At 31.1% G+C, this 27,062-nt stretch overlaps 1 protein-coding gene across 11 annotated transcripts in view; it reads right to left on the bottom strand.

Annotated features, from left to right (window-relative positions):
* HnRNP-K (Heterogeneous nuclear ribonucleoprotein K) overlaps positions 1-27,062 on the bottom strand; it is a 287,517-nt gene that overhangs the window by 119,186 nt on the left and 141,269 nt on the right. For 4 of the 11 annotated variants that reach the window (XM_076401600.1, XM_076401604.1, XM_076401606.1 and 1 more), the window contains exon 1: positions 16,481-16,854. The exons of 5 other annotated variants lie outside the window; for them this stretch is intronic. The gene's annotated coding sequence lies outside the window, so the exon portion shown is untranslated. Of the gene's footprint in view, positions 1-16,480; positions 16,855-27,062 lie in introns of those variants that run through there. 2 more of the 11 variants (XM_076401610.1, XM_076401611.1) reach the window with 1 other exon arrangement.

Raw genomic sequence — 27,062 nt, 5'->3', positions numbered from 1 at the left:
ACTAGATTTACTTGCTACCTCTTAAATGGTTGGATAGTTTGTGGTGTATACAGGGTATATTGTGTTTCATTTGTAGTTTCAGGATTCTTGTTTTATCTAACTCTAATGACTGACTAATTAATGTGTCTAATTGAGATATACTCAATTAAGTTTTTGAATGATATTTAATTTTAGAAGTTCATCGAATGTTTTTCGATAATTTATGGCTAATTTGTTTGTAACTTTTTCTGAGTAATATACATCGACAGTCTGCTAGAGAAGGTTCATAGTGACTAAACATTTTTTGTTAATATAAAAAAATTTTGATGAATGTGTTTGGATGATAATTCGTAGCTATAAGAGGTTTTTTAAGCAATACCCAATGATTGACAATTCTTAGAATACAGTTTGCAGGATATTCATCTTAGGATATAGTTAGATTACAATCTGAATAGTTATAGAAAATAAAATTAAGATGCTATATAAAATAATATAGCATCGGTTAACAAACATTGATGTTAAAAATTAAAATAGAAAACAATATATTTACCTGCAAATATCTTGTCTTGTTGTTGTCATATAGAAACTTGTTAGATATATAATACTAATACATTAATGTATAGCAGTAATGTTCTAGCTATCTAATAAAATGAAATATCTCAGTAAGGCAATTTAATATCCAATATTGAATAAACAATAGTAATTCGACAAAAATTGTAATAGGGTTATCTTTGATGCAATTATATCAAGCATTCGTTGTTGGAATATATATATATATATATATATATATATATATATATATATATATATATATATATATATATATATATATATATATACAGTATATACGTATAATATATTGTTATGTAATTAAATAACAAATAATAAAAATAAGTTGTGAAACCGTTGAAGTTATATCAAAAATAGAATTGACAAAAATCAAAGATCATACTCAGCTTGGTAGGAAAACGAGCTTTGAATTCTTCAATTAGTCTACATACGTGATAATTATATACATACTGAAGACAATAGCAGAGACCAAAACAGAAAACCGAAACACAAGTAAAAATACAAATAGATGAGTCTAGACATGGACAATAAGGACAAATCGGTGTATTCAAAATAATACAGAAGGAAGATTCAAAATACTATAAGAACAATTACTTATTAGAAATAAGAAGTTTGTGGTAGTGACAGTTTGTAGAAATTAGAAATAATCCTTAGATATTAAGCAAAAACCGACGGGCTCTCTTTGGTTGTAACATAGTTGTAAGTCAATTTAATGGCAATATTTAATTTAAAAAAATTTCTGAATAGGACAAGCTCATAAAGCAATGCTATTAAAAAGAAATGTTATAAGTCGGTTTGGTGGAGCAGTGGTAAAGGCGATGGGACGGTCTTCCTACTGTTGCGATAGCGGCGGATTCGAATCCTGCTGGGGCACGGTCGTAAATTTATGTCTGTGATTGTCCTAGGCAAGAGTTTAAAATCCGACAAGGAAAATGATCCCAGTCACGCCACTAACCAGACTGGGTAAGACCGGATGTCCTCTGAGATGATTTCTAAAGTTGGTCACTCGCCAGTCGGTAGGCTTAATGCTGAGGACCGTGGTTTGGAGCCAGATAAACCCATAGTTGGTAAAAGGAGACTTTAAAATATGTATGAAAAAAGAAAAAGAAATGTTATAAATTATATAAAAATAATAAACAACGGATTTTTCATGCAGCTTATTGCAACTTCTCAGCTAAAACTCACACCAAAATAATCTGGTCGAAACTCACAACTCCCCAATGACTCAACCCATACTGAATCATGCCACATTTCTATAATAAGCTCCAGAAATCGAACCGGTGTTGTATTTATAATTTATCAAATTCCATCACATGGTCTCTCAAATATATAGACGCACAATAAGTATTTCTTGCGACTATATTTCACCAACATGAGAACATTTATTGCTTTTAGTGACACGGGTTTTTATTATAGAAACAGTATCAGTTTCCTGAATTTATAAGGTCACCAACCCCATTACCAATTGGACCCATTCCAGAAAAAAAATTGTTTTGTAAGAACCTGATATAACATAGACTATTTAGTTGCAAGCTATTTTGCATATAGAAGCATTTTTGATGATACGAGGGATGCCTTTTATATTTCGGGATTGTAAAACGATTGAAACGTAACATAAACGTCGCGATACTGTCAGATAATACTTTAAGACATACTTGGTCATTATTTCATTCAGCATGAACTGAAAAGGATATTAATGTGATGGATTACCCGTCACATATTCCTAACATGACCATTAGTGACTTTTTATTTTTGTATATCAACAATAACTTTACTTATTCTGAACTTCTCTCGAGGCTTGAATAAATAGTTTCGTTCTAAAATTACGAAACATATTCAATAGTCCTCGTAAGTTGTATGAAACTCATCCACAACACAACAAAACCATTGGTATTTTTCTAAAGATTGCTCTCATAGATTTATATTTTAAACGCTAAAATTATAAACAAGATGAGTTGCGCAATATAAAAGGAATGTTATTGTTATTGTGATGAGCAACAAATATTTTGAAATACATTGTTGAAACAAAATATGTCGCTCATCTCAATCTTACAGCTATTTGTTTTTTTTTATCTCTGCTGGCTAAAGTTAATAATACGAAATATTAAATATTGTAATAGATTGTTAAATATTGCGAATGGAATGTTTAAATCAATCCAAATAAATCATAAAAGTTCAGTAACGTGACTATCAACGGTATAAAAACCATCCCCACTCACAAATGTTTTAAAAACGGCTGAATTGTGTTCCGGTCTTTCTCAATTTTCATACAAAATTAGGAGAATAAAAAATATTTTTATGTTTACTAATGAAATGGCTTCAGTCCTCATGACATTTTACTATACTAGGGAGAAACTTTCAGCCAAGATAGCAATAAATCAACAATATCAACAACAACAAAATCATTCATAAAATTTAGAAAAGGTTTATCCATATACAAATGCTGATGGCAAATATTCAATGCAGGTACATTAAGCCTACAGCACTATAAAGTCTAATAAAAAATAACAGGTAGATTAGAAAATACTTAAATGCATTCATCCCTTGCGAACCATTATTTGAATTGGGGCTATTACTTTCCACAAAATGATGTTTCATGGAAACAAAAAATCTTTTCAAGCACTAGCAGATAACTGTTAATGTCCCAGCACAAAAACTGTGACTATAATAGTCAAATAATTTTAGAGGATTTGTTCCAGATGGTCATAACTTTCGAAATGTATTAAACATATTCATAACGGCAGTTCTTATACTTTTTGCTCCAAAAAATATTGATACCTCCACCTAAAGTTATTTTACTACCCTTGCACATTAAGTTGGGAATGTGAAGATGCAAATACATAATTCCTCTTAGAGACTAATATGAAGGAAAGTGTTTTTGTTTCACTGACCCGCAATGTATCGCCACCATGACTTATCATCAAAAAGAAAAGTGGATTGCTCTTAAGGAAGTCATAGATATATTTTTAGTCAATAGAGACTGTAAATATTAACAAATTGTTAAAAAAAACAAAAAGACACTTCAAGTTTTCGGCTGCCTAAAGAGTCTAGAAGTAAGTACATTTTCTTCATTCCCACCTTGGAATACTTGGGAGATTCTATTTTATATCAATCGTTTAATATACTTACTCAAATTGTCTAGAAACATATCATATAACAAAAAGGAATTAAGCATATCCAAAAACATTACAAATATTATACGTTATTACACAGTTCATATATGCAAAAATAACAATAAAAACTAGGCTTTTACAATATCGACCACCACCAGATCAGATTTACTAAATAAACCACTTAAAATCCAATGAAAACACTTTAGAATCGTATCAGTAAATCAACATGTTCCGGTGCCTCATTACTCACACACACACAAACGCACGCCATACAAAGCCGATGTAGTCATCAAACTGTCCAAAAAAAAACTATACTCGTAATACTGCTATTATAACCTTAAAATAGCAGCGCAAAAATAAAAGTTTCGTACGAAAACAGACGAAAAAAAAAATACCCGGATGATATAACGGTTAGAACAATATTTGCATAACTATCCGCTTAAAATGTAAAATAGACGAACGTTCTGCCAAGAACTCGGGAACAGGTCTGTGTAAAACGCTGGAGACTTCTTTTTTTCAGTCGGATAATAAGAGGATATGAATGATTTTCGTTTTTATTAGCCGGACTAGTTCTACTGACATAGTTTTTAACGTGTACACAGTAATAAAAAAACGATCTTTTTACTTTTGTTATGAACACAAATGTGTAGTTTTATCAGTGATTGCTTTACTAAAGCGTTAAAATGATGCAACGACAGGAAATCATGTGTATTTGGTAAAAACGCTCGAGTATATCAACGGAGATTGGTTAGTTTGTTTAATTTCAAAACTGATAATGAACAAGTTTAGTAAAATACTATTAGTTGGGTATATTGTGTTAGGATTGTTTTCGAATTATGAAAAAATCATAACTGTATTATTAAAATGAAACTTTTATTGTAAAATTAATTATTTACGTTACAAAATGTGAATAAACACAGATGTTAAAACATTAAAAATAGTAAAAAAGATGTAAAGTATTAGGTTAACTTTGTATCTGTATTAACCCATTAATCAACTAATTAAAATACCAAATTAATACCTTGTATTATGTAGAAGAGGAGTGTTGAAATTTAAGACAGTTTCAAGCCTTTGAAAGATATCTTCAAATATTCACAACTTATAAAAGATTTTAGTTAATAAGAGATTTTTTTAATGGCTACGATACATTATAAACAGAAAAATTGTGCAACAAGCAACAAATAAAGTAATTTTCATTGATTATAATCGAATTCTATTAAAAGAAAGTTTTTCGATTAATTAGTAATGCTTATCGCTACGTCACCAACGAAGAAGTGCACTATTGCGTTGAAATCTAGTGGATCCATGAAGTTGTAGAAGATTTCACCATAAAACATGAAAGAAGTAGAACCAGCACAACTGGTAGACAATGCGCAGAAATCAGAAGAATACTTGTTTTGTTTGAAAATTGATAAAAATACAAATGAATGTTAGTAATAAATTAATGTATGATATTGATTTGGCTAATAGTATTGAATAAAATATGTTATATAATTAAAAAATTGATTATAATTTGATAGAATAGCTGAACGGTATAACTAGATATCAAATACTTGTTCATATTAATTTATTCGTTTTCACATTATCATTATAAAAGAATAAAACCGATCATAGAGAGAAAAAACCTAATACCAACGTACCAGTTTGGGTTTATTAACAAGCACTCAACAATTGACCAGGTCCACAGAATAACAGATGTTATTGAAAAAGTCTACGAAAGTAAAAAAGTATGCTCAGCTGTATTTTTAGATGTAGCACAAGCTTTCGGTAAGGTTTGGCACGAAGGCCCTATTCATAAACTACAGAAAATGCTACCAAAACAACACACCAAACCATTAAAATTGTACATTACAACCAGAATGTTTAGAGTTAAACAAGAACAAGCTTACTCTACAATAAAAGAATCTAAAGCAGGTGTACCACAAGGAAGTGTACTGGGACCAATGTTTTATCTACTCTACACTTGTGATATACCACAAACGGAAAATATTACGATTTGCTGATGATACTTCTATTATAGCTGTCGGAGACAATAGTGAAGAAGCCGCACGAAAATTACAACAACGCTAAATATCTCGGAATGAATGTCGATGCAAAACTTCGCTGGAAGGAACATATAAAGAAGAAACGAAAAGAACTGGAATTGAAATTTAGTAAAATGTACTGGCTAATTGGAAGAAAATCACAATTATCAGTACATAATAAATTGCTATTATATAAGCAAATATTGAAACCAATATGGACATACGGAGTTCAATTATGGGGACGTTCTGCAAAGAGTAACATAAGTAAAATACAAATTTTTCAGAACAAAGTCCTGAGAAGTATTGTGGGTGCACCCCAATACTATAGGACTGATTATTTACATCGAGACCTTCAGATACCCACAGTAAGTCAAGACATCAAGAGAATTGCAAGGGGGCATGAGGAAAGCCTCCATTCTCACACGAATATTGAAATATTACAACTATTGGATACCACCAGAACAGGACGCAGACACAAAAGAATCAAACCATCTGATCTTGTGTAGTGTTGTGTAGTGAGGTGCATATATTAAAAAATTCAGCAGTGACATTTATAAACATTATTTCACCAGAGACTGAGATAGGGACGATGGGTCCTCCTAGTTATATACCTAGATTTAAGTTATGATAAATGCAAATTGTAGGTTAGACGGAAACGACTAGTAACAATATATTAAATAAATAATAAAAAAAACGTTATCATTATTTTGATTAAAAAATTAATGAGCTATATTTTTCTAGTTGCAATATATGTTGGCCTGGAAGAATTTTGGAAAAAGTTTAATTTTTCTTGGATATAAAATTTATTAACCAATTTATTTTGGAGAAAAAATATTCTAACCTTATTTAATTACTAAACATATAAATAGCGTTTTCCCTTCAAAATCACTTTAAACGAGATACATGAATAGTATAGGATTGAAATGGTTGACGGTAAAATGTTTAGGACTCAAAAGTAAGGCATTGAACACATTTATTCCTCATGTCATATCAGAAATTATACAGTACTTTAATGGGTACGACTAGTTTCTTGTAATTAGGGTTAATTTTTATTTCAGTGATATTACAACGTGGGGCAAAAGTCCAGCTACCATCGACGAAATTTCCGCTGAGTAGTAATAATGGAACGATTATTTTCAATAAATATTGTCACTATTTCTGCTCGCTTTTGTGGCATATATTCATCTATAATAAAATTTGGACATCTGAACAATACAATGGTTAAAGCGAAACTGAGCTAATGGTATCGGGACTTTTGCCCCATCCTATATTAATGTTGACATCCAAAGCATTTAACACCATAAGTTTCTTCATCTAAACCAATGACTTTTTCATAAAATGAATCAATCAATATTCAAAATTCTTTCAATACACTGATGGTTAGATTATCATTATTCGGTGAGAGCTACATCTCCAGTCGAAGCCATAACTTTTCTACGTCTATGATATGCAATTCTGAGAACGAATAATCATTAATCATTCAGAAAAACCAACAATATGCATCAATAGATCAACTTTCAATTTGCTTTTGATAAATTTGACTAACCGAATGATACTTTGATTTGATGGATTCAGCTGAATTTTATATAGGTGTAAATAAACCAAGATCTTTACTTACAATCATTCATATAGCAGATGGACAATCTTTCATTTGTTGAGAGAACAACAACGAATAGACAAATTTTAGTTCATATTACAGTGAAGTGGTAAGTAATTTAAACTTGGAAAATATTGCGAAAATATCGAACATGCGACATTGCCAATTTTACATTTTATACCCAAATCTCCCGACAATTAGCAAAATATTCCGAAAACACCAACATGATTTATCGTTAATAAACAACCTCATTACCCGACGTCCATCCGCCAAAAAAATCATAACTGTCTGTCATATTAAGAGCTATACAACGCGACTTTATGAAGTATAAAATCACCGGACCATTTGTAAAGTCTCTTAACAAACTGAGAGTTCCCCGTTAAAGATACGCGTTTATTACGGAGACATCTAATAACTTATGCTGATTTATATATTTATTTTAGTTTTTCGGTCTTCGTGATTTTATTATGTTCATTTCTACTAGATAACAAGACACTAAAATAATTTATTAGCCACCGTTATAATAACACGGCAGGTCTCAAAATTATTGCAGGCTGAATAGGATTCGAATTAATTTAACGGCTATCACTAAATGTCTATCGGGTTGTTGACGAAAATAGCTTCAGTGTTGAAATTGTTTTTCTTGTTTAATATATTACATAAGAATGATGAAATTGATGCTAGATCAGTTACATGATATCTGCTTAGTCTGCTATTTATATTATACTTTTAATGCCTCAATAAATTTTTACAAGAAAAGCATTAGTTCAGTTGTTATAGTCGCGGGTTTGAATCCTTTTCGGGTACGGTAAATTTATGTGTGTGATAGTTCTAGGCAAAAGTGCAAAATCCGACAAAGAAAATGACCCCAGTAACCAAGCTGGATCAATCGATAGGCCAAGGATCGTGGTTCGGAGTCCACGTTAAAAAATAGTTCCAGTCCAGATAAATCGTAGTTGGTAAAAAGGAGACTTTAAAATATACATGTAAAAAAAGCATTATTTAGCTAACGATTTTTCTTAAATTATGAGTTAAGAACGAAATTATATGTAATAAAGCTGTAAAAGACATGTTAGCAACTCAAGTTCATCAATTATTACAAATTCAAATAATAAGCTAATAATTCAAATAAAGCCAAGAGGCGGTAGTCGATTTGTTTCGTTCTGATCGACCTTCAACAGCTATGGTCGACAAATTATTCATACAATTAACGTATTTATAAATGCATGAGAAAATTTGAGTTTAACGTGCAAGCTTTTCTCCAAGTTGGTGCTGCGTTTGCTTACAGTAGCTGGTGAAAGATACCAAAACTGACAAACAGAAATCTTCCTATAAAAATGGAGCGTTGAAATTAATATATAATTCTTGAAGAAGAGCTTGACGATGAAATAAGCCAAATACCCAACAAAAAGTTTGTTTCAACTTAACAGATCAATTGAAATGTTTTTTAGTTAGCCTTAACCCTCAAAAGATGCGTGTATTAATTTGGCACTTGTCGGATCATTAGTTTGTGAATTATAGCATTTTGAGTGAAGCAACTTTTGTTATTGTGAAAAAAATGGATAAAAGCAATTTCGTGTGTTGATAAAATATTGCCTTTTGAAGGTAAAAAATACAGTAAGAAATTGGCTTGATGCCGAGTTTCCGGACACTGCCACAGGAAAATTAACCATCAATGGTATGTTAAGTTTTGACATGGTGAAATGAGCGCCGAAGCCGATGAACGCAGTGGACGCCCAAAAGAAGTTGATACAGACGAAAACATTTAAAAAATCCATAAAATGATTTTGAATGACCGTAAATTGAAATTGAATGAAATAGCAGACACTCTAAAGATATCAACTGAATGTGTACATCGTATCATTCACGAATATTTAGATATGAGAAAGCTCTGTGCAAAGTGGGTGCCGCGCGAGCTCACTTTAGACCAAAAACAACGACCAGTTGGTGATTCAGTTGAGCAGTGTTTGAAGATGAACAAGCGTAATAAACCCCAGTTTTTGCGTCGATATATGACAATGGAGGAAACATGGCTCCGCAGTCCAATCGACAGTTATCCGAGTGGACTGGATAGAATGAACCCGCTGTAAAGCGTGGGAAAACACAACAGTCGGCAGACAAGTTTATGGCGTCTGTATTTTGGGATGCGCATGGAATAATTTTCATTGACTACCTTGGAAAAAGAAGGACCATCAACAGAGACTATTACATAGCATTATTGGACCGTTTAAAGGGCGAAATCGCCGAAAAGTGCCACATTTGAAGAAAAAGATTGTGCTGCTTCACCAAGATAATGCACCGCGTTACAAGTCAGTGAAAATGATGGCAAAAATCCATAAATTAGGCTTCGAATGGCTTCCTCATCCTCCCGTGTCCTTCAGACCTGGCCCCTGTTCTCAGATCTCAAAAGAATGCTCGCCGGGAAGAAATTTTCGTCGAATGAAGAGATGATCGCCGAAACTGAGGCCTATTTTGAAGCAAAGAACAAATGGTACTACAAAAATGGTATCGAAAAGTTGGAGGGTCGCTATAATCAGTGTATCACCCTTGAAAGGAATTATGTTGAACAAAAAAAAAAACTAATTTTGCCAAAAAAATGTGTTTTACTATGGTAGGTCGGGGACTTTTCAACTGACCTGTTAGATTGACAACTTATTAAGTTGTATCACAGAATATGAAGGGCACAAGACAGGCAAAGAGAATATAGGAAGCTAAGACGGAGAGAAATAGTTCAGAAAAGAGGAAGAACATCAGCCGAAGCAAGAAGACAGGACGTATTTTAATACAAGTTAAAAGATATATATGTATTATCAAAATACAAATTATAAATAGATTTTAAGTTATTCATAAAATAAATAAAATATTTCAATGTCCATATTAATGTAACATTTTGTCATTTCGTTTTATCAGCAATGACTAAAGTATAACATAATTAGATTTCTATTAAAATTCTTATACAAATAACATTATCAGCCAAGTGATAGCGTGTGTAAATAGAGATTTTTGATAATTGCCGTTAATTCCGAATATATTATTGCAGTAGTGAACTACATATAGACAGATAAAGATAGGGAAATTGAGTAATGAAGAAATTTATGTATTTCTAATGACAATCGTCTGAATAATGTTCAAACTATGAAGAGAGAAAATAACTTGTATATGCAATACTTATTTATATAAAACACGATTGCTTAAAGTAGCTTCAGATTTTGTAATACTAACATTTTTATGACTGTATATGGTGGGAACAAAGTTTTTTAAAACGAACTTCAAGTAAAATCCAATAGTTGTTTCTAATTAGTTGCCGCAACTAAATCTAAATTATTTCTATTCAAAAATATGATAACAAATGTCGAGAATCAGTCTTAATTTGATTAAAAAATAACTTTCTTAGTTTATATAAAGGCTATGCACTATTAGTTAAGCGCTGAGTAAGTACTTTTTTTTCTAATATGTTATAATTTGTCTATTCACTGGACCTGAAATATATATACTATAAATGGACGGTTTTTAGTTTCGTTAAAAATTCTTGTTTCTGCTCACGGCGTCGAGTTCATTGGCCCGCAGAAATTTATTAACAGAAAGAGATTATTTGTTGAAAGAAATTTATTTGGTTTCCGTGTATTAGTTGTAGATTTTAGATAATTTTAAGACAAATAATAAAATAGTGGTCATTCAATATTCTTGCAGAATTCACCAATATGTTGAATAAGAAACAATTCGTGTAATGCAAGTAACAAACTTTTAACATTGACTGGGTTTATGTAAAAACCGTGGTCATTATTCAATAATTGTCAACTCAATTTACATCTAAAGTTATTTAGAGTCCTCTATAAATAAAGATTATCCCCTCAAAATATTTAAATATGAGTATACAGTTTAATTGCAACTTTAATTATTCAATCCCGATATATAAAATACACTAAATCGACAAATAAACAATGTTGGAATGTATATGAGATTATTAAAGAACTAATTTAAAACATAACAAACATGAATGAACGTTTCTAATATAGAACTAAAAATAATTTATACGAAATACATTATACATATATAATATTTGAGCTGGACCTATCCCTGTTTTCCGTTTATTCTTATTTAGTGATACACAAAAAAATTAGACTAATTTCTCTAGATTTATTATCCTAATTTGTCCATTCACTAGTGCTGAAATTTAGCTGAAATAATGATATAATGAAATCATATTTATTACTACAATTAGTGGCCTATTATCCGTAATGATGGGTTAGAGTTCCTTGCCCAGTAGAATATCAACAATTATCAATAAAGAGCGTCGTTTCGTCATAGACAAAATACAGCAATTAACCGAAAAAAAGAACACAAAAAGAATTGTATGTCATCAGATATTCCAAAAGCGATTATGATGAACAACTATTGTTAAAAATCACTGACTTTTAGTTGATGAAAAGCTAGTATTAGACGCTAACCAATAACACCTGCTTCTATTCGCATAGAAATGAATCAATTCGCGTTTGACATTTCGAGATGTCAAAGGTCAAAGTTTGCACTTCTAAATCGTATAATTGTTGTACGTCGAATGCGTAATTAATTATATTCTGCACTGTGAAGGAAAAAATGCCTGCTCTAGCTTATAAATAAAATTAACTTCCTAAAAAAGTAATATTCTGAAGACACTACATTTTTAAAACCTGAACATAGAGTATTATATATAAAACTTTCAACAATCTGAATCGAAGGAATTTCTTATCAACAACAAGGTAGTTTTTTAGTTTTGTGAAAAGTAAAAAACATGACTTTTCGAAGCTTTAGGTGATAAACGGTAAAAGAAGCAAAAAGGTTGTACAAAATGTTAAAACACAAATTGTTTAAACCATAAATAATGCTGTATAATACAAAGAAAGAGAATATCATGAACATTAGAGAGAAAAAAACAGTCTCATGTGACAACAACTGTTAATACTAATGACAACATTTAATTGAGTTGACTGAATTATTTTTCATATTGTATAGTTTCCAGTGACTATAATTTGACCCCTCTACACCAAGACAACAGTCATTGCTTTAAATACAGTGGCAGTGTGAATTAATATTGAAGGACTTGTATTCATATTAATCATATGTTTCAGCTCACCAAACTTATTTACTAGATATTGCTTCCTCTGTTAATGACAAAACCATCAAACCGATTAGTAACCCAAAGATGCTAAAACGTCTAAGAAAGTGCTTCGATTAATTACCAATGCTTATCGTTACGTAACCAACGAAGAACTGCACGATGACCTCGAAATCAAATAAATCTACAAAGTTATCCGATAACATGAAATAAAATTAGCAAATCAGAAGATTGAAGTAGTCTAGTTTAAATTTGGTGTATTGATACAAAAAAACAGAATAATAATCAGGAATAAATTAATATGTATATTAAGATTGTAACAAACATATATAATGTAACTAGCGACCCGCCCCGGCTTCGCACGGGTGCAATGCTGATACTAAATTAAATACACTACAGAAAAAATATGAACGTTGTATATAAAAACATAGCGGCTCGCTCCGACTTTGCACGGGCATAAAATATAAATGCCTATGTCACTCAATGAAAACATGATTAAAATCGATCCAGTATTTTTGGTTCATTCATTACTGCCCTTGGCCTGCACGCATTAAATTTGGAGTAAAACAATACCTCTTCCTCTATACTTACTATGAGATTTCCTGCTATCTTTGGAATATCTAAATTCATACAATTTTTATTACATTACACATTTTTAAACGCAAATTTTAAATTTGTAATATCTCCGAAAATATTTGTTTAATTTACATGCTGTAAGGAACCATATTGATCTATATTAATTGCACACTGTATTTAAGGTACTTAATTCGATAAGGATTAATGCCGTATTGCTTAAAATAGCTTCGTAAATAAGCCATTTTCTCACGTAAAAAGTAAACAATAAAAATGGTTAATGTGGGTTATCCCTAAAAGATAAACATATACCATCGCGGACGTTTTTGTAGACCTTTTTATGGTGTACAATACTGTAGTACATTAATTTGATCTAACTCGTAGGGTTAGGCAGCGTTTTTGCTAATTGCTAAATAAGCCTAAAAAAATAGGTTAATTTACGACATCACGTTAGAAACCTCTAAAATTAGCAATGTTGCCTTAGTATATTATGCATGTATTATACATATAAACCTTCCTCTTGAATCACTCTATCTATTGAAAAAAACCGCATCAAAATCCGTTGCGTAGTTTTAAAGATTTAAGCGCACATAGGGATATAGGGACAGAAAAGGCGACTTTGTTTTATACTATGTAGTGATGTAATAATATGTATATTAAGATTGTAACAAACATATATAATGTAATGTAATAAAAAACGCCCCAGTTATTGTCAACTTTAGAAGGCTTGAAACAAGAAAAAATTATATCTGACATATGTGATTCACAGTACCTTGAAGACCAATGATGTACAGATGTATCGTACAATAAAACTTTGAATTTTGAGAAAAAAATAAATAAATTTAGCTTATAACAAATATGGTTTCTAATTAACAATATTATCTCATAATATATAGTACTTATAGAACTCAAAACCAAGATATCCATATAAAAATATGTCCTCGTCTCAAAATATACTCGATAAATTTATTGTAGAACGAAATAAAAGATGTTACAGTATCATATTCTCACATCCGTCTAGCAATAAAAATGAAACATTGTCGTGTAGATGTCCAGTAACAATAAAACAAAGCGATTACACTGCTTAAGCAAGCCCTGTGCTTATTACTAAAAATATGGTCCGCTGTAATTGAGATTTCGATGTGTGTTGGTTTTAAGTAATTATAAATTTAATGGCTCTGTATATGCGGAAAGTGACAAATTGTTTGCTATTTATTCCGAGCGATCTCATCATAATTGTTTCAAGTACATTTGGTACAAAAATTGCTGTTTTTGATACAGATATTCATAATAGAAGTTTGTTCAAAAAATATAAGCTTAATATTGGGTATATGAATGCTGTTTTGGTCTCTATAAACAGAAGCATTCTTTTGAGAAAATGGTATGATGTATTTTATTAGCATTGTCTATGGAGTTTTTATGGATTTTTCTGAACTTAAAAGCTCATTTGTTGAACGTAAGAGACTTATTTGTACAGAATCACACTAGTCGGTGCTATGATTGCTCACAGTAGTCGGTGAAAACTGCCTAAAGCTGGCAAACACAAATTGTTCTATATGAAACGAGTGTTGAAATTAATATATAACTCTTGAAGGAGCCGAATGATGAATGAAGTCGAATATTAAACAAAAAGTGTTCTTTTTTTATTTAGATCGAGATATAATGAGTAGACAGAAACAAATTTTAAAAAATTATATATTTATTACATCTCAATATCTTAAAACATTATAAATATTATAATATATTATAAATACATTTTAAATCATTAATACATTAAATGAGATATTTCAGTTATTATTATTTAATTATTTTTATTATTTCATGATTTATTATTATTAGCAATGACTAAAGTATAATATGATTGGATTCACATTTATCAGTTTTTGATAGAGATATTCATAATAGAAGTTTGTTCAAGAATTATGAAGCTTAATATTGGATATATGAATGCTTTTTTGGCCTATACTTGTCTATCTGAATCTTTATTTTGAGAAAATGGTATGTCCACGGTATTTTTATGAATATTGCTGAAATTCAAATCTGCTTTGTTGAACGTAAGATACATTTGTTCAGTATCACACTAGTTGATGTTACGACTGCTCAGAGTAGCTGGTAAAACTGATTAATATATGAAATTAATATATAACTCTTGAAGAGTTTGATGATGAATGAAGCCAAATATCAAACAAAAAGTGCTCTTTTTTATTTGGATCGAGATATACTGAATAGACAGAAAAAATTTACGAAATGTATATATTTATTACATCTTAGTATCTTAAAACATTATAAAATCGATTTTATATCGTTAATAAAATTAAATGAAATATTTCACTGCTCAATTAATTTTGTCATTTATTTTTATGAGCAATGGCCATTTTACGTATAGTTATATATTATAATTACATTTGTATTAAACAGATTTTGATTCATATATTCATAATAGAAGTTTGTTCAACAATTACGAACCTTAATATTGGATATATAAATACGTTTTTAGTCTGTATTTGACAGTTTGAAGCCTTATTCTGAAATAATGTTATGATGTATTTTATTAGCATTCTCCATGGTATTTTTGTGGATTTTTCTGAACTTGAAAACTGCTTTGCTCAACGTAAGATATTTATTTGTACAGTACAGTACTTACTTACCAATTAAAGGAAAATATATTTGGAATTAATTACTGTAATTTATTGATATTACAAGTAAACTGCCACAAAATATTGTCTAGATGCTCTTTGTTTAACAAAAGGAATAAACATTGCATCTGAAAAAGGTTCTTCTAGAGCCAGCACCCATGGGGTTGTGGCTTAATATAATTTGTTAAACAATTTTCTTTAAATTTCCTCTTTTATCAGATGGTGAGGTTTGAAACAAGCGATTGTTATTGGATGGTATTCGTCTAAGCTTCTGATATCTAAAATCTAATATTCTTAAAGAGGTTATGACTAAATATTCAGCAATGTGAATGTTTTTAAATATAATTTTAGCTAATATAACATTTAATACTTAAAGATTTAGATAAATCGTTTCAAAACGATTTCTCACATTTTTTTGTAGACCTGTGTATTTGAAGTATTCTGGCTGAATATTTTAAAAGCAATAGAATAAAGACAATAAAATGAAAACCACCAATAAATACTACTTCATAGATGATCAGGAATTTATAAAATCATGACATTTTTGGCTGAGAACTATTTTTATTGATCGTTTATTCAAACCTATTGTAGATTATAATCAACACTAGCATATTTTACATTCAATACCATCCGTTACTGTCAAAGATAAATGTTTAAATTTACATTTTACCCACCAAAATCAAAAATCCTTTATATTTAGAGGTTACGAACCCTGTTTTTGTACTTAAAAACTGTACAGTACCGTTCAACAAGTATATTTTTTAATCTCGTCCTAACGACACTATTCTGATTAAACCATATCGTCATAACAAATAAGTAAATAAAAAACATTTAATATTCGCAGATAACACCGAAAGGAATTTTATCAAACACTCAAAAAAAAATCAACTTACATTGTAGTTAAAGGCTGAGAACAATGAGGGAACACCGATGGCGATTCTAATGTGCCTTCTTGACAAGCAACTACACTGAGCACACACCAGAACACACAAAACTACCACGAGTCAACCAACCTTCGCAAATGGAAACAACGAGTTCAGCTATTTAACCAAACGAGAGAGAGAAAAAAAAAAGACGACGGACACTCGATGAGCAGCAGGCACACTGTTCAACGTTGTTGAGTGAAAAATAACGACTGAATAGACCGATTCAGACTTTGCCTTGCTCGAGTAGTTAAAGATTGTAGTTATGATTCGTCGGGTGCGTTTACACGGTGGCACGACGGTCTTATCTGCAGCGGTTTGGTGCAGCGTTGTCGGTGTGATTCTCGGAAAATTTTGTTCTGTCACTTATATACATTTTTGACAGTTAAATTTAGTTTATACAGCGAGAAAATAAAGACAAGTTTAAAAAAAAACTAAAAGTATATACTAAAATAAAAAACACATTTTCAAAGGCAAGAAGTGACTCAAATTATATATATAGTAGAGTTGGGAACTATCGACTGAAAACAGTCGATACAAAACAGTGGATAGTCAAAAAACTAGACGTAGAGAGTATAATTACTTTTATATTTGAATGTTCTGTGGATCTGTAAAGAGAAATGGAATTTATCTGTGGAATGGAATAATATCCCATAAATGTTTTATTGTATATCAATGTGTTAATTGCTATTTTCAAACAATATACTATAATAAGCATAGTCAATACAATAGTACTTAAACAAAACCTAAAAATTAAAGATGTACAATAACCAAAAATACTATATACAAAAAAAAATTAGGAATCATGGAAAAAAAACTAATCCATGACATTTATCTTTATTTTTACAGTATTTTGGTATATATGAAAAGCCTGGATAAAAATTGAGTGAAAATTCCAAATACTATAAAAAAAACTACGAATTCAGGTTTCTAATTTCGCACAGTTATACGTTTTGTTTAAAAAATATACCAACAAACACAAATTGTTTATTATTACTTTAATTTTATCGGAAAGCCTTTGAAGTTTGGGCTTTTCTGTACTAATACATTTATGTCAACAATGATACAATTGTCGAAAGACGAATTTTTCGAGTTCGATTTCAGTTTTCGCCGACAATTCTCTTTTGTGTTGTGATTAACGAAATTATCAGCTGCAATGTAGAACTGAAAACAAATTCTTTGTTCGATACTTTTATCTATCACAAAATACACTTGAATAAACTAATATCGACTACCATAAACTATTACTAACATAAATAATAAACAATAAAAAATAATATTGCAATTTTCTGTGATTTCTTTATATAAAATATATGACTCAATGGCCAAAATTATCTTTTAATCAATATATCAATATAGACATAATTTGTAGTTGTTATATCAGTTTTATCAGTCCAAGTTAATAGCTTAAAAAATATTACCCGAAACAGGCCAACTAAAATAGCCGAGTTGGCAAAAATATGAACCCAAATAATGAACTTAACTTCACAAGTCCTAAAAAACAAAAGAAATATTGCTTTCCCTGTTGTATTTCCTGGAAGTTATTTAGTTGATCCACTTAATTTCGAAGTTATTGCGCAATGCTTTGTTGGTTACGTAGCGATACGCATTGGTAAATCATTGAAGAACTTAGTTTTGCTAACGCTGGATTACTAGATGGTTTGATATATCAGTGCAAGCCCATATTTTCCACCCCATAAGCCCAAACAGGCTTCACAGTTGACTGATAAATCAGTAGTATCTTCCGACTAAGTACAGTTCTTGCTATTTTTTTGTCTAAAATAAAATGACAGGATTGTTTTAATACAAACCTATTTTAATATATTAAGGTGACATACAATTTCGACATTTTCATATAATAAAAATATAAACAACAAGTAAATTAAAATTAATAAAGTTGTTTATATATCCGAGTTTCTAGAAATGATGATGATTAATCGCCAATAATAAATAAGAAATCGTCGAAAAAAACTTCAATTCGGTAAAGGTCACCGTTCCTCGACCAATTAAAGAATAATCAAAACCGGTACGTTTATTGTTAAAAATCGCCCTAATGTTGCGGAATAACCGGCGAAAGATTAAAAGCTAATCCAATCCGGCGAGGAGGAAACGTCGAAAAGAGTTTCCTTTTTCTTTACGACTTTATCAGATCGCCACGTTCCTTTTTTTTTTAATTGTTCTGCTCCGAGTTTGGCCTTGCGCGAGTCGCCTTTTCGCGTCAATTACCCACCGAATGTAAAAAAAGTCGTAAATAATTAACTTCATACGTTTAATTAGTTGCGTTCCAGCGACATGGATGTAAACGACCTGTGACGATGACTAAACGCCCACGAACGCCTGGTGTAAACGCAGTCAAGCGATGCGCGCAACGACTTTTATACCTGGCCGGGTCGGTGGTGAAGAATTTGCATTTTTTTCGGGCTCGGGAACGACGGCTGAAGATAATGCATCTGCCCGGGCCCCACGACCACGATGCAGTCATCCTAGAGAGGTCGTTTTTTAACCAAAAACAAAATGTTAAAAATATTTTTTTCTAAAAATCAGTTATTGGTCATAAAACTACTAAAATTTAATAGTATTGTTGGAACTAGCGTTGCTAACTATCGACTATTCAGTAATTAACAACCTTTTACTATCGACTGTTTTAGTCGTGTACTTTCAGGTACTATTTTCGAACCTTCTAGTGCACAAACTATTGTGAATTTAGAAGGATATAATATATGGGCGCATGTGAAACAGTGTTTTAGTCTGTTCGCTTGCGACTAGGTGGCTTGAAGTTTAACTTTGTCAAGAAAGCTAAATTTGACATATTCAGCTTTGAGAAGACTGTTCTAGAAGATAAGACATCGTAGAGTACGTGTGTTTATATTTGGTAGAAATAATGAAGAAGTTACTGGATATTTTGAACTTTTTTGGTAATTATATACCTATAAAAACACTTTGATGTATATACAAAGAATTTCAGTTTAAATATTTTCGACAAAGCTTTTGTCGAAAACGTTTCTTTGGAAATGTATGCATTTTTCAACATGACAAAGAAAACTTATAAACTTACGTGTCAAATATTCTTATTTTGTTAACTGTGTTTTTATGGTTCCTTTTTAGTTAAAATGATTTGTTTAAATCTGAAGACATCTCAGGTGCTGTGTCCCAGGACGTAGTACAGTTTCAAATAGAATGCACAATTATCCTACGTATCCTGCTCTATGTCAGCAATGGCTTTTAGCAATAAATAATGAAAAAACTGATGGGAATCTCTTGTTAGGTTTTAAATAAAAGCAAAAGAGTTTGTAGTGTACATTTTATACAGGCGAAAACATTAATAGCATCCAGTAGGTACAGAATAGTACGTAGAAGTAGGAACACAAGCATATTTTATCAACGTTTTCAGACGGAGTTTGTCAGATTTTGATCTATAAGGTAGGGGACCTGCCTTCCCTCTATAGGAATCTGCCTATCAGGATTACTAGTCTGTTTTGTTGGTAACAGTCTGCAGAAAATACTAATTTATTGGATGGTTTTTCGACTTCCTCGTCATAATTAATCAACAAGTTAATACTTTAGAAAGTTCCTTCACTTACAGAATATTAATAATATATTTGCATTCCTAGCCTATATATACTTAGCTTCTAAGTTGTATCTTACCATACCCGATATGCTTCTGTGGCGACTGGTATCTTAGCCCATTCATTTATATCCTTTGATTATTTTATCAAGTTTTATTTTGTCTGCGACTTCTTCAGGCTTGTTTTAATTCCCTAAATTAGTCTCGATGAGTAATACATTATATTGATTCAAACGTATATTTTCAGAAAATAAAAGGTTTTACCATTATATTCAATGACCTGTAATGTACCAGTAGTAGACGCTCCCTTGATGTCTTTGGTATCACTACATAGTATAAAACAAAGTCGCCTTTTCTGTCCCTATATCCCTATGTGCGCTTAAATCTTTAAAACTACGCAACGGATTTTGATGCGGTTTTTTTCAATAGATAGAGTGATTCAAGAGGAAGGTTTATATGTATAATACATGCATAATATACTAAGGCAACATTGCTAATTTTAGAGGTTTCTAACGTGATGTCGTAAATTAACCTATTTTTTTAGGCTTATTTAGCAATTAGCAAAAACGCTGCCTAACCCTACGAGTTAGATCAAATTAATGTACTACAGTATTGTACACCATAAAAAGGTCTACAAAAAAGTCCGCGATGGTATATGTTTATCTTTTAGTGATAACCCACATTAACCATTTTTATTGTTTACTTTTTACGTGAGAAAATGGCTTATTTACGAAGCTATTTTAAGCAATACGGCATTAATCCTTATCGAATTAAGTACCTTAAATACAGTGTGCAATTAATATAGATCAATATGGTTCCTTACAGTATGTAAATTAAACAAATATTTTCGGAGATATTACAAATTTAAAATTTGCGTTTAAAAATATGTAATGTAATAAAAATTGTATGAATTTAGATATTCCAAAGATAGCAGGAAATCTCATAGTAAGTATAGGGGAAGAGGTATTGTTTTACTCCAAATTTAATGCGTGCAGGCCAAGGGCAGTAATGAATGAACCAAAAATACTGGATCGATTTTAATCATGTTTTCATTGAGTGACATAGGCATTTATATTTTATGCCCGTGCAAAGTCGGAGCGAGCCGCTATGTTTTTATATACAACGTTCATATTTTTTCTGTAGTGTATTTAATTTAGTATCAGCACCCGTGCGAAGCCGGGGCGGGTCGCTAGTTCAAATATATATCATCAGATGTAAAGCTTGTATGATCGCCTACATCCAGAAGGTTATGAGCTTCTGTTGTTAATTTTAGATTCAGAAGTATAGAACAAATGTAAACACAACATAAGTTAAGAAACGTTTATAATGTTTTTCATACTAAATGGCCACTTAAGTGGTCAGTGTCTACATCATCATTATAAGTTTCTTAAAATTAATTCAACAATTAAAGTAGCATTAAAATAATTTACAAAATTAGCACCAAACTAATTAAAAAATAGCATAAAAATCAGCAAATTTTGACTTATTACCCTATACTCTTTTAATTTCTTGCAACACCTAGTTCAAAATGATACAACCAGCAAAATATTTCTATTTAGAAAGCACATTTGAAACTTGTAGAAAAGAAGACCGTATATCGTTCCCAACAATGAGAAAGCGAATAAAGCAAAGTTCTAAATCAGGAAATAACGAAAATTAATTAAGAATTGCTCGTCTTATCTCGTACACGGATTTTTAAAAGTCGACCCCAACAAAAAAAAAGGTGCTATATATAAACACAAAACAACAGCTATATTCCAAGAAAGAAAACTAATTATCTTCCGCGCAAGAGGAAAATTGGGACCATTAATTCATCTTAAAGGTCACTTTTACATTAGTAGCTAAAATATTATGGCATTATTTTTTTTTACTTTTTAATTAAGGCGCAAAAAATGTTTCGTCCAAATTGTCAATTAAAAATATATATTTTTAAACGATAAGAACATTTCTAAGAAAAAAGATTTAAATAGATAATAAAGATACGATTCTAAAACAAAAACATTCTGGGCTGGGTAAGACCGGATGTCTTCTGGTATGATTTCTAAAGTTGGTCACTCGCCAGTCGGTAGGCTTAATGCTGAAGACGGTGGTTCGGAGCTCACGTTAAACTTTAGGCCCAGTCCAGATAAACACACAGTTGGTAAAAGAAGACTTTAATATATATATATATATATATATATATATATATATATATATATATATATATATATATATATATATATATATATATAGGGGTAGTAAAAGAAGAAAATAAGAATAAATATACTAATATCAAAATTATTTGAAAGAAAAAGTAAGATGGAAATACAACAATAACAAGTTCAATGAAAATATAATAAAACAAAGTATCAACCTACAAAATTAATACAGCAACATTTTGATGTTAATACAAAAGGGATTAATTCTTATGATAACTTAAAACATATTACTTACTTTATTCCAAAATATCAATACAGGTATCTAAAATCGAAACAGATAAAGGGAGAGGAAGCGAGAACTAACCTGAAACAAAAGAAAAAAAAACTATTAATAATTATTTTCGGATAGAAATACGAACATATACAGAGAAAAAAACACACTCTTCTTTACAACCTCACCAATCTCCGTTTTAAGAGGTCGGGCTTCGTTTTATTACTGTCAATGACACTTGCGTGGAAACAACAAAGGGTCCAAGCTTTCGTCGCTTGTAACAGCCAAGGTCACGTTCAACGAATATCCCACCGAGCCCTTATACAGTTTCGAAACGAAAACAAGCAAAAATAAATGTTTTCTGTACATAGAAAAATCAATTTAATTTTATTTTTATGTCGTTTTGTATGGGTATATTTTTAACCAGATAAGATTTAATTTTTTGTCTGTTGTTCTTATCGTAGATGATATATTTCAATTATTTCTGAAATATTAAAGAATTATTTTTGGATTTGTTAGCTATTTGTATATGATTATTTTTCATTTAGAAATTCACGTGAATTGAATTATATTAATTCAGTTTCGTTCTTTGTTGTATATAGTAGCTGTTCGTTAAATTAACTAAAGTTTCTATTACAGTTTAATATATCATTCTTGCATTTAAAAATGCAATTCGATTTTGACTATAAAATTAACCAACAATTTCAACATAATTTAAATTAAATTAATTTTAATAAGTTTAGACCTTTTCATTTGCAGTATGACATTAACATATCTGATGCCCCATAGTTACTATACTCCTTTTTGCGACTATTTGCGCAACTACAACTTCGGATTCTCATACTAAATACATCAAGAAGCAATAATCATAAATGATAAAGACTTAGGGCTTTCCGACTAAGTACCGCTAGCCTCCTCAATGATGTTGCTTCTTAATTAATCTACCGTAGACATATCTCAGGCTTTTGACAAAGTATGACATACGGGCTTGCAGGTTAAATTAAAGCAATTTCTCCCTCATCCGGACTATCCGTTATTAAAATCGTATCTCACTGATAGACTGATAGACATTTTACAATAAAAGAAGGCGATGAATATACAGGAGTTCCGCAAGGTACCGGGTTCAATGCTATGTCTTCTATATACGCCGATCTACCCACCACAAAAATAACTACTGTGGCAACATACACAGAGTTTACAGCAATTTTAGCATCTCACGAAGATCCAATCACAGCATCAATGAACTAACAAACCCACCTGGAGCAAATACAACTGTAGTTGAAGACATGACGCATTAAAGCCAATGAAACAAAATTCACCCATATAACTTTTACCCTGCATAGAAGTCCAGTCCACCAGTCAACATGTCCACCAGTGAACATCAATCATCGTCAACTCCCTCAAGCAGAGGATGTTAAATATCTTGGCACGCATTTAGATCGACGGCTAACCTGGAAGAAGCACATACTCTCTAAACGAAAACAACTAGGACTTAAATTACATCAAATGTATTAGCTCATCGGGTGCAAATCCAAGTTATCATTAGATAACAAGGTATTGCTGTAAAAGCCTATTTGCTCATATGGAATTCAACTATGGGGTACCGCTAGTAAATCTAATATCATTCAACGCTTCCAAAATCAAGTGTTGCGTGCCATTGTTGATGCTCTATACTATGTTTCAAAAGAAGTGATACAACGCGATATTCCTCTACAACCTATAACGAGTGTAATTCAACGTGTTTGTGTGAAGTACTTCGAAAGAGCGAAATATGCAACGTGATAGTGAAGTGCGTAGACTAAAACATTTAACACTATCTGATCTGATTATTTTGCATATACAAACTTAAGAATAAGAGAGATCGCTTAATGAAGTGCTTTTCAACATGCCATGTATATATAATATAAACATAAGAAATACTTATTGCCTATTGGGCAGATTGTGGAACCACTAAGAGTAATAAAAAAATCTTAATTAAGGTATAACTCAAGATTGAGTATTAATCCTTTTGTAGTCCTGGGAGCATGAAACTTCTTCTGTAGTGACGTAGTCATACTTCCTCTTTTGATATATTATTCATATGAATAACATTTATTACTTTGTTTTCTTAAAACTTTCAAACCAAATGAAGCTAATATTGAACATAATTTACCGGACATAGAAGCTAAAAATTCGATGACTGAATTAGTCACGCCGAAAGAGTTAACCAAAGTTATTAAAACTGACATTAACCCCAGGAAATCACCAAGCTACGATTTAATAACAGGAGCATTACTGCAAAAACTACCAAGAAAGAGAAATATAAAACTCACCAACCCAGACATTTGGAAGATAGCGGAAATTATAATGATCCCAAAACCTGGGAAGTCACCAAACGAAATAAAATCCTATAGACCTAAAATCCTATATCACTGCTGCCAGTAATATTTAAGGTTTTTGAAAAACTCCTGTTGAAAAGAATAAAACCGATCATAGAGAGAAAAAACCTAATACCAACACACCAGTTTGGGTTTATTAACAAACACTCAACAATTGACCAGGTCCACAGAATAACAGATGTTATTGAAAAAGCCTGAAATGAAAGTCAAAAAGTATGCTCAGCTAGATTCTTAGATGTACTACGATAAAGTTTAAAGCCTTCGATAAAGTTTGGCATGAAGGCCTTGTTCATAAACTACAGAAAATGCTACCAAAACAACACATCAAACTATTAAAATCATACATTACAACCAGAATGTTTAGAGTCAAACAAGAAGAAGCTTACTCTACAATAAAAGAAGCTAAAGCTGGTGTACCACAAGGAAGTGTACTGGGACCAAAGCTTTATCTACTTTACACTTGTGATATACCACAAAAGGAAAATATCACGATGACTACATTTGCTGATGATACTGCGATTTATAGCTGTCGGGGACAATAGTGAAGAAGCCTCACGAAAATTACAACAGGCAAGTGACAATATAAATAATTGGACACAAGCTTGGAAAATAAGAATTAATGAAAGTAAATATGTATATGTGCAGTTCACCTATAAACAGATCGTACAAGCACCAATAACATTAAATAACACTATCACTTCATATAGCAAGAACGCTAAATGTCTCGGAATGAATCTCGATGCAAAACTTCGCTGGAAGGAACATATAAAGAAAAAAAGAAAAGAACTGGAATTGAAATATAGGAAAATGTACTGGCTAATTGGAAGAAAATCACAATTATCAATACATAATAAATTGCTATTATATAAGCAAATATTGAAACCTATATGGACATATGGAGTTAAATTATGGGGATGTTCTGCAAAGAGTAACATTAATAAAATACAAATTTTTCAGAACAAAGTCCTGAGAGGTATTGTGGGTGCACCCAAATATCATAGGACTGATTACCTTCATCGAGACCTTCAGATACCCACAGTCAGTCAAGAAATCAAGAGAATTGCAAGGGGGCATGAGGAAAGACCCCATTATCATACTAATATTGAAATATTGCAACTTTTAGATACCACCAGAACAGGACACAGACTTAAAAGAACCAAACCACCTGATCTTGTGTACTGTTGTGTAGTGAGGTGCATATATTAAAAAATTCAGCAGTGACATGTATAAACATTATTTCACCAGAGACTGAGTTAGGGCCGATGGGTCCTCCTAGTTATATAAAGACAAATTGTAGACGGAAACGACTAGTAACAATATATTAATTAAATAATTAAAAAAAAAATGTTTTCGTATTATTTCTTTACTTTTTTAATTTTTCCTAAAATTTCGTCTATTACTACTCTGGTGACTGTATTTTAAGCTGTAAATGATTGGCCTTTTTTAAGTTATATATAGTAGTATATTCTCGCTTAATTTTATCCATACAATTATAATCTTAATCGTTCTTTTTATTTTGTAATTTCCATTGTAATTTTTTTAGTAGATTTTCTTCTTCGATTTAGGATTTGAAATACAAGGGTATCTTTTAGAAACTCATGGTAATGCAGGTCTTAAATGAAATAAGTTGTAGGGGGTGGCCGGTTTTGTGTTTTGTTGGTAAGGTTGACAGTAACAAATTTCAAATTTATTTGATTGCTAACTGTCTGCAGTTCTTTAATAAATGATTTTTGGTCTTTGTCCATTGTTAATAACACTGTATTATCCGAGAATGACAGCTATCACGACTCCTTGTCGTTTAGGCATATCACTCGGATAGAGCAGGTAAAGGTAGATTTCCAGCACTCTATCTTCAATTTTTTTTTAATTCTCTTGTCTAATTCTGAACAGTTTGTTGGTGATATAGGATGTTGTCTTTGACTATTGATCTGGAAGCGTATATATCAAGCTTCCAGTCAAACTTTATTGAATGCTAAGTCTATAACAATTACAGAGTATGTGTTATTAGTTGATTGTTTTTGTCTGAATCCAAACAGATCATTATTGGGCTTATTCTCTCGAGTAATATTTTCAGAAACAGTTAATAAAAATATGATCGTAGGGCTTAAAATTATTCAGTTGCTTAGCAGATTTTATATCAGTTATCATTATCACTTTCACCATTCTCAAGTATATAGGTACACACTTGAGCAAAAAGTTC

This window comes from Rhynchophorus ferrugineus, unplaced genomic scaffold (genome assembly GCF_030347505.1).
Source record: "Rhynchophorus ferrugineus isolate W39M unplaced genomic scaffold, kcgeb_rfMv2 rfM4, whole genome shotgun sequence".
NCBI classification, from domain to species: Eukaryota; Metazoa; Arthropoda; class Insecta; order Coleoptera; family Curculionidae; genus Rhynchophorus; species Rhynchophorus ferrugineus.
Note: the sequence above shows the minus strand (reverse complement) of the source record. Positions and strands in the feature narration are given on the sequence as shown.